The sequence below is a fragment of the Vombatus ursinus genome, unplaced genomic scaffold (genome assembly GCF_900497805.2).
Source record: "Vombatus ursinus unplaced genomic scaffold, bare-nosed wombat genome assembly UNPS02014803.1, whole genome shotgun sequence".
Lineage (NCBI taxonomy): Eukaryota > Metazoa > Chordata > Mammalia > Diprotodontia > Vombatidae > Vombatus > Vombatus ursinus.
Genome location: NW_020954581.1, coordinates 9,708,872 through 9,716,983, shown reverse-complemented (window position 1 = coordinate 9,716,983; position 8,112 = coordinate 9,708,872). Strand labels below are relative to the sequence as shown.

Sequence of the window (8,112 nt, the reverse complement as noted above, 5' to 3'; positions counted from 1 at the left end):
CATGAGCGCTTAAGTACTCTCTTGGGGACGCTGATTGTGAATGTACTCGTTTTGGATAGACACCTTCTATGTACACTTGCAACACCAGGAGGAGAAATCCCGCCTCTGCTGGATGGTTATATTCCCATTTGTCGCGGCAGCCTTAATCACCCTGCCCTCACTAACTCGAGATCACCAGATAAAGTCTTGGGGTGTTGGGCTCTTGGAGAGCGGGGAAAGCCTTCTCTGAACAAGATAGTCCCACTGGTTTGTAGATCTTGCTGACCCTGCTCTGCCTTTAACCTACCTAATAGACGCCTCTTCCCAAGCTCCACTTCCCTCGTCAGTTGTCCAGATGGCCAGCGAAGGCTAGTGGCACTGATAATATTTGGTATGGGTGCCATTCTGGTTTTCCTTCTGTCCCTGGGACTTGGTGGCTAGACCCGTGGAAATGAAGCAAGACAGTAAGTGAGCAGGGCTCGGGGGGACCATTTGTATCTGGGGCCAGGCTGCGGAGCTGGAAAGAAAGGAATTTCTTTTTGTTATTAAAAGCCGTTGAGGGGCGTCGAAGAGCTGCAAAAGGCCTTCCCTGACTGGGAATCGAAACTGGTCACGGCGATGAGAGTGCCGAAGTTTAACTAATAAACCATTAAGGAGCACGTCTTTACCTTCCTGAACTGCTTATTCAGCACAACGCGACTTCTGCATCTCTCCTGTGTTCTGGATGCCTTTGCACAGCTTCTTCTGTTGACTCAGTAACAATATTTGACTGTACTCTGGCTTCCTGTTTCTCTGCTTTTCCAACCAAGTGTCATCTCTATTGCTAGGACAGGAGCAACTCACGAACGAGGTGAGCCCAGAATGGAGGCTTACACATTCAGAGAGTTTTGCTGTTCTGGATAAGCTCAACTAGGAGAGAATCCACTTCTCAATCCTCTATGTTCTGCCTTAGGCGCTTCACTCTGGAGCCTTTTCCAGAAACAAGTCCGACCTCTGTGGGGGATTGGAGGAGGGAGGGAAGGTAAGACACGTCTCGTCCTGCCCCAGGGCACAACCCCAATGCACTACCCTGGCACTGTCCTTCTCTTCTCCCACTTTACTATTTCATATGGGAATCTCTCCAGCTTCCAAGATTTCAACAATAGACTCACCTTTAAGCAAACGATTCTCAGATCTTCTTGCCCAGCCATAACATGTCTCCTGACCTCTAAGTCTCGAATTTCCAACTTCCTCTTAGACATTCTCAAACTTTATGTCCCGTAGATATCTTAAACTCAACATGTCCCAAAATGATCTCATCTTTCCCCCAGAACTTCCCCTCTTCATAATTTCCCTAGTACTTCGAGATCACCACCATCTCCTCTGACTCTGACACCAGTAAGGTCCAGGTCCACGGGTCCAGGCAAGTCCCCCAAGCTCTCAGTCTACACGTCATCCTCCACTCCTTACTCTCACTGTTCAAAACGCAATCATTTGACAAGTCCCCTGGTTTCTACCTCAGAAATATGGCTCCTTTAAGGCTCTGTTTTCTCCCTGACACAGCCACCAACCTAGTGAAGGCCTTCATCACTTCAAAAGTGGGTTATTGCAATAGCTTTACTAGTTGTTCTTGCTGCCTCAAGTCTCTGGACACTCCAATTCATCTTCCGGTAAGATGTCCACTTGTTCTTCCTGAAGCTCAGATCTGACCAGAACTCTGTTTTATTCATTTAATAAACTTCAGTAGTTCTCTGTTGCCTTGAGGATCACATATACAGTCCATAGTTTAGCTTTGAAAGCCTTTCATAACCTGGCCCCTTCTTCCTTTTCCAGTGTTCTTATACCTCATACGCCCATCTCCCCTACTCCAATCGTTTACCCTAAGAGTTTCATGCCTGGAATTCTCTCCCTCCTCATTTCTGCCTCCTAGGTTCCCTAGCTTCCCTTAAATCCCAGTCAGAGTCGCACTTTCTTCAAGAAACTTTCTCTACTTCCTTAATGTTAGTGCCTTCCCTCTGAGACTACCACCCAAAAAGACTTGTTCCCTCACTCACTTCTTTGCATTGGGAGTATTTAGCATGGTGCTTGCCACATGACAGGTGCTTAAAAAATGCTAGTTGATTGAATAATTTCCAAGCTGCTACTTCTGCCATCCTATGGGGACCATCTCCAGTCATCCTGATTTATATCTTGCCACTGGACCTAGATGATTCAGGAAGAGAAAGTGAGGCTGGTGACCTTGCAAAGCTTTCCCTCACTTAAATCCAACTCACTCACAAGTCATGGCATCATCTCCTGATGTCACGGTCCTCTTTGAGAACTAAGGACAAACGACAACAATAACAATCATCCACCATCCTATAGTCAGAAAAGGGAACCACTGTTTCTAGACTGGGACATATTTTACACATTTGGTAGCTTTTCACCTGTGCACTTAAATGGTAATTTGGGAAGCTTTATGGGTATTTTTGAGGTGGAGTAGACATTGGAATTCTCCATCTCCTGAGTTTTTTTGGGGTTCTCCAAGGTAAATGAGGTTGAACCATCATTCTGATAGGCCCTCCAACTGCTCATCAGAAAAGGAAGAGCAGGGAGGGTTTTCCGGGAAAGTCATGAAAATTTCCAGATCATGTAAAATTCTTCATTCCTACCTAGATTTCTAGGATCCCTCCTCATCCCCACCTTTCCATGCCCTCCCTCCTTTCACCCCCATTTCCACATCTTCTCCCTACCTTCCTTGTCTTGATACCAAGGGTGCACAGTTCAAAAGTATGTCAGCAGCTGCCCTTAAATCCTTCTTAATCATTCCCCTACTTCCCTTTTCCCTAGACAGTCACTCTTTGGGAAGTTCCAGCCCAGGCTTAGCACACCCTGCACCACCACTACCCCCTAAAATCTCTTCCCATGAGTATACAACCCCTCCTCACCTTCATCCCCAAGCATCTCTTTTTCTGACTCTCCTCAAATATTCACCAAAGATCCTGGGGAGTGTCATGGAATCCACCTCATTGGTTCTACTACAAATTTATGATATTCTATAACTTAATTGGTTCCTCACTGCAGCTTCACAATCCTTTTATTCCTTGAAAGTTTCAACCCTATTGTGTCAAAACTTCTCTCCTTAGGCTTTCTGCAGCTCCTGGAGCATCCTCTCCCCTGCAGAGGATCACATTTGACTTTGTGGAGATCACCCCACCAGCCAGTCCTTCTAATCTTTCACTCCATACCTAAAAAGCTTCCTCTTCCTACCTTCTCCCATTCTGTCCTACTTTGCTCCATTCTCTGATGGATGACTTGGGCCTTCCTACAAAACCTCACTCTTCTTTCTGTGCTCTCGATCCCATGCTCTGCTGTCTCCTCTGGGAGCTTGTTCCCTTCATTTTTCCTTCCATCTTTACTCTCTCCACATGTAAACTTCTTTCTTATTTAACTTTTGACCCTCCACTGACAGGCCTCCCTCATTGTCAAGCAAACTTGTCTTGCCCCTGCCATCCCATCAATCTATGAAGTTGTATTTCTCTCCCCGTCTACAGCCTAACTCTTAAACAGGGTGATGTAAGCTAGTTGCCTCTATTTACTCACTTCTCATTCCTGAATTTTATTGCAATCAGATTTTAGACCTCATACTGAAGCTGCCCTTTCTAGGGCCACCAAATACCTCTTAACTGACTGCACAATCAACTGAAGGCATTATTCTCACTCTCTCTCCAATGGGGACTTATCTGCAGTATTGGGCACTACTCTTTCCTAGACAGGATTGTCTCCTGGGACCCTGCAATCTGTCTTTAGTCAGAATATCTGCCCCTTTCTCTCTGTCTCCCTGTTTCTCTACATCTCAGTCTGTCTCTGTGTCTTTCTCTATGTGACAGCTGGGTCTTTATCTCCTTTTTGCCCTCTGTAGGCATAGCTACTCCATTACCCATAGACCTTGTGGTAGGCTTTACTAGGCATATTTTCCGTCCAGCCTGTCCCCTAATTGTGAGCATCTTAACTCCCACCTCCCTTCACCTCACACTCAGCCCTTTTCTCTCCATCCACATTCTCTTTAATGATATCACTACATCTTGTGGGTCCTATGGTTGTCTCCACAAAGATTTCGGATGAATCCTAAATCCAGAAGTCAAGACCTAACTTCTCTGAAACCTCAATCCCATTTTTAATTTGTTTTGGTTTTTACCACTTACCTGCACACACTCTCTGCCTCTAACCTTCTGCATTTCTGTTGGTGGAACCATTTTCCTTACGGTCACCCAGACTCATATCTGGGTCATCTTTCACCCTTCCCTTTCTTTCAATACCCATGGGGGCCAATCAGTTGCCAGCTCTTGCTGCTTTATCTCTATAATACCTTTCTCTTTCTGTGCACAGGCACAGTCCCTGCCCAGAATCATATTCAAGATCTCCTAATATCTTGGCTGGTCAATGGCAAGAACTTCATAATTGACCCCTCTGCCTGCCATCACTTTTCTCTCCAATCCATTGTATGAACAGTCCTCTCCTGGGTGTTCCTAAATCACATTCCTCACCAGGCCACCAATTATGTACTCCCACCGATATACCTCTCACATGTACACACACACACACACAACCACACACACACACACACACACACACACACACACACACAGGAAACATACTAAACCACTTAATGATCTTCAGGAGCTCCTTGTGGATTCTAGAATAAAATACTGAATCGTCAGCCTGGCATTGGAATCTCTTCCCAGTTGGACTTCAATCTCCCTTTCTAGTTTGATTTCCTTTCTGATTCCCATAGCCTCCATTGCTGTCAAACTGGCTTGGGCAAAGAGTAACCCAGCTCTTGCGTGTACAGCTTGTGGGAGACAGAGAAGCCCTTGGGCGCCTGAGGTCGGGGAGGGACTTCAAGCGGACGACCATGGGTGGGTGGCCAGCCTGCCAGCTGCGTTTTACTAGGTCTCTGTGGAGGTGCTGCGGCAGGCGGAAGCCTGAAGAATAGGAGTAGAGTCGGTGGAGTGTTGTGTGAAAAATTCGTGTTTCTCATTTGGGAATCGAACCAGGGTCTCCGTGCGACACTGGTGAGGAAAATTTACCACGATGCCAACAAAGAAATAATTAAGTAGTTTCTGAGCTTCATAAACCTTTCTTCCTTCCTTACCTCTGTAGCCTGACTCAATTCCCTCTCACTCTCTGACTCCACCGCACTGTCACTCACGCCACCACATCGTTTCCATGTGACTGTTTTCAGTCCGGGTGATAAAAGCGCATTAGGTGAAGGAGAAGGAGGAAGTGGAGGATGGGAGGAGTCAGAACAGAAGGAGTTTGGAGGAAAAGGAGATGGAGGAGAAAGAGTTGAGGAAAGGCAATAAGCAGGGAGAGGTGGATGAGAAGAGTGGTGCTGTGAGGAAGCAGCACCTGGAGATTGGTGTGCGGAGTTAGTTCGACGCAGCGGGGAGATGGCAGCGCAGATGGGTTCTTCTGGACCTTCTCGGCTTCTCCTCTGAGCCATTCTCTTCTCTGAGGCTAGATGTTCACTTGTGCGCCAATGTTCTTCCTACTCCAACCTTCTTTTTACCCAGTGCCTCGCACGATTGTTGATCTCTCTGTCTCTGTTCCTCTCTGTCTGTCTCTCCTCTCTTTCTCTCTTTCTATCTCTGCCCCGCCTCCCGGGAATATCTACCCAGGTTAGAATATTCTCAGACTTTAAATCCTAAAGGTTTAAGTTTTGTGTCACAGCCCATAGAGCCCACTACACACTAGTACACTCATTTCCTGGTGGATCCTGGGTGTATCTTGCCTGGCACCTCCCCATAGCTGTCCCAGTTTGGATTCTCTCTCTGGCGAAGTCCTGTTTTCTCTGGAAAAGTCCTTTTTTCCTGAAGGAGGCTGGACGCCTCCGTGAGAGCAGATCTCAAGTTCTTTCCTTTTCTGGGCAGCTCGGCTCGAACGTAACCCGCTTCCCCTCACCCATGGCGCCTAGGCGCAAGACCCCCTTCTACTTTGGAGTCCAGCTCTTGCTGATCCAAAGGCTTAGGCCAAAGTGAATCTTATCCTTTCTGCCTTTCGCCCGCATGGACCGAGCAGGTGAGGGTTGAGAGGGCCCTCCTGTGCGGTAAGGATTTCTTTTTGGCCGTGGGACTTGACGGGGTCGGATGAAAGGCTTTTAGGGACCGAAGGATGAGAATAAAGAGTTGCATTGCAACTGGAGCTTGCGGCTGGAAGTAATCGGAAGCTCCTTGGGGAATTTTTTCTTTTTTAAGCACTATAAAAGAACTTCCCTGACCGGGAATCGAACCCGGGCCGCGGCGGTGAAAGCGCCGAATCCTAACCACTAGACCACCAGGGATCTTGTTGTACTGTGACTGCTGCTCGGTAATATTCAGCAATGACAACTGTTGGCCAACTCAATATCCATGCACTTTCACTTTCAGCTTCACCTGCACTCTCTCCTGCTCCGACTGCCTCTTTCCCACATGCTAGGCTATGCCTCTAAAAGTTTCAGTGGGCTCACCCGGACGGAGCAAAGCACCTACACAATAATTCCTACCAGATCCTCTTTCATCTAAGTAGCAGTGAATAGAAAGAATGCTGGGCCTGGAGTCTTTGCTTGTACATATTTTGGAGCCATTCTTCTTTCAAAATTGTTTGTCTTTGCAGTATTGGTTATTGTATTAATTGTTCTCCCAGTTCTGTTCATTCACTTTCTATCAGTTCATATAAGGTTTCCCAAGTTTTTCCAAAAACTTAAGGTTAGGGTGTGTTTATTTCTCACAGCATGATAGCATGCCATCACATATAAATATATATATATATATATATATATATATATATATCATAACTTATTCAGTCATTCTCCAGTTGATGGACTCACCCTCAGTTTCTAATTCTTTGCCACCACAAAAAGAGCTACTATAAATATTTTTGTGCATAAGGGTCATTTTCCTCTTTCTTTGATCTCTTTGGTGTATAGACCTCGTCCTGGTATAGCCAAGTCAAGGGGTATGCACAGTTTAATAGTTTTTTGGAAATAGCTACAAATTACTTTCTAGAATGGCTAGACTTATTCATAGTTCTACCAACAACGTTTTAATTTGAATTTTTCTAGTTATTAGTGATTTAGGGCACTTTTCATGTGGCTATTGAGATCTTGGATTCTCCCCCCCCCCCAAACTCACTATTCATATCCTTTGACCATTTATCAATTGGGAAATGACTCATTCTTATAAACTTGAATCAGTTCTCTATATATCTTGCTACAAAGATTTCCTTTCAAGTTCTTGCTTCTGTTCTTATTTTAGCTGTATTGATTTTGTTTGCATATAACTTTTTAAATTTCATGTAATCAAAACTGTCTATTTTACCTCCTGTGAACCTCTCTCTCTCTTGTTTTATCCTGAACTCTTCCCTTTCTGTTCTGGAAGAGGACCAATGACATCAGGAGGGTGATGTCTTTACTTGGAAGTGAATTAGGTTTAGGTGAGGCAGAGCTCTGTAAAATCATCAGCCTCACTCTCCCTTCCAGAGTCATCAGTCAAACAACAACAACAAACAAAACAAAACAAAACACACACAACAAAGTGAATCTGGTCCTTCGGCAAAGAGTTCTTGATGGAATGAATTACAATAATGTAATATAAATGGTTCCTTGGGATTAAATTTTAAAACAAATAGTTACTCATAGGATTAGACAATTATACAAACAAAGGTTGTAGCTACAAAGAAAGAATCCTGATGCTTGGTTTTTCTAACCCCAGCTACGCAGTTAGTAAGAAAAATTTGAACTGACTGTTGTTTTCTACTTTTATCTTGATATTTGAAATCACACAAATAAGGTCACAATCCTATTGTCTGATATTTCATCATGATGTAGTATTGACCCTGGCTTCTTCAGCAGAGTAGAATTATAGAGTTAGAAAGGGCCCTAGAAATCGTTTGTTTTTTTACCTCATCAGAAGTATAAATTCCCTTTATGGTGTCTCTGACAAGTGGTTATCCAGGGAGACTCACTACCTTCTCAGACAGCTCATTCCATTTGAGGACAGCATTAGTTATTAGGAGGTTCCTTCCTATACTGAGCTAAAATTCCTATCCCTGTAACATCAACCTCATTGTTACTAGGTCTGTCTTTTGAGGAAGAATAAATCATCTGATAATAATCATAACAATAATTGACAATAA

General features: G+C 44.6%; 1 non-coding gene across 1 annotated transcript; it reads right to left on the bottom strand.

Annotated features, from left to right (window-relative positions):
* Window positions 1-6,208: 6,208 nt before the first annotated feature.
* TRNAE-UUC lies at window positions 6,209-6,280 on the bottom strand. Its single transcript has one exon. It is a non-coding gene; the product is annotated as a tRNA-Glu (tRNA).
* Window positions 6,281-8,112: the final 1,832 nt, after the last annotated feature.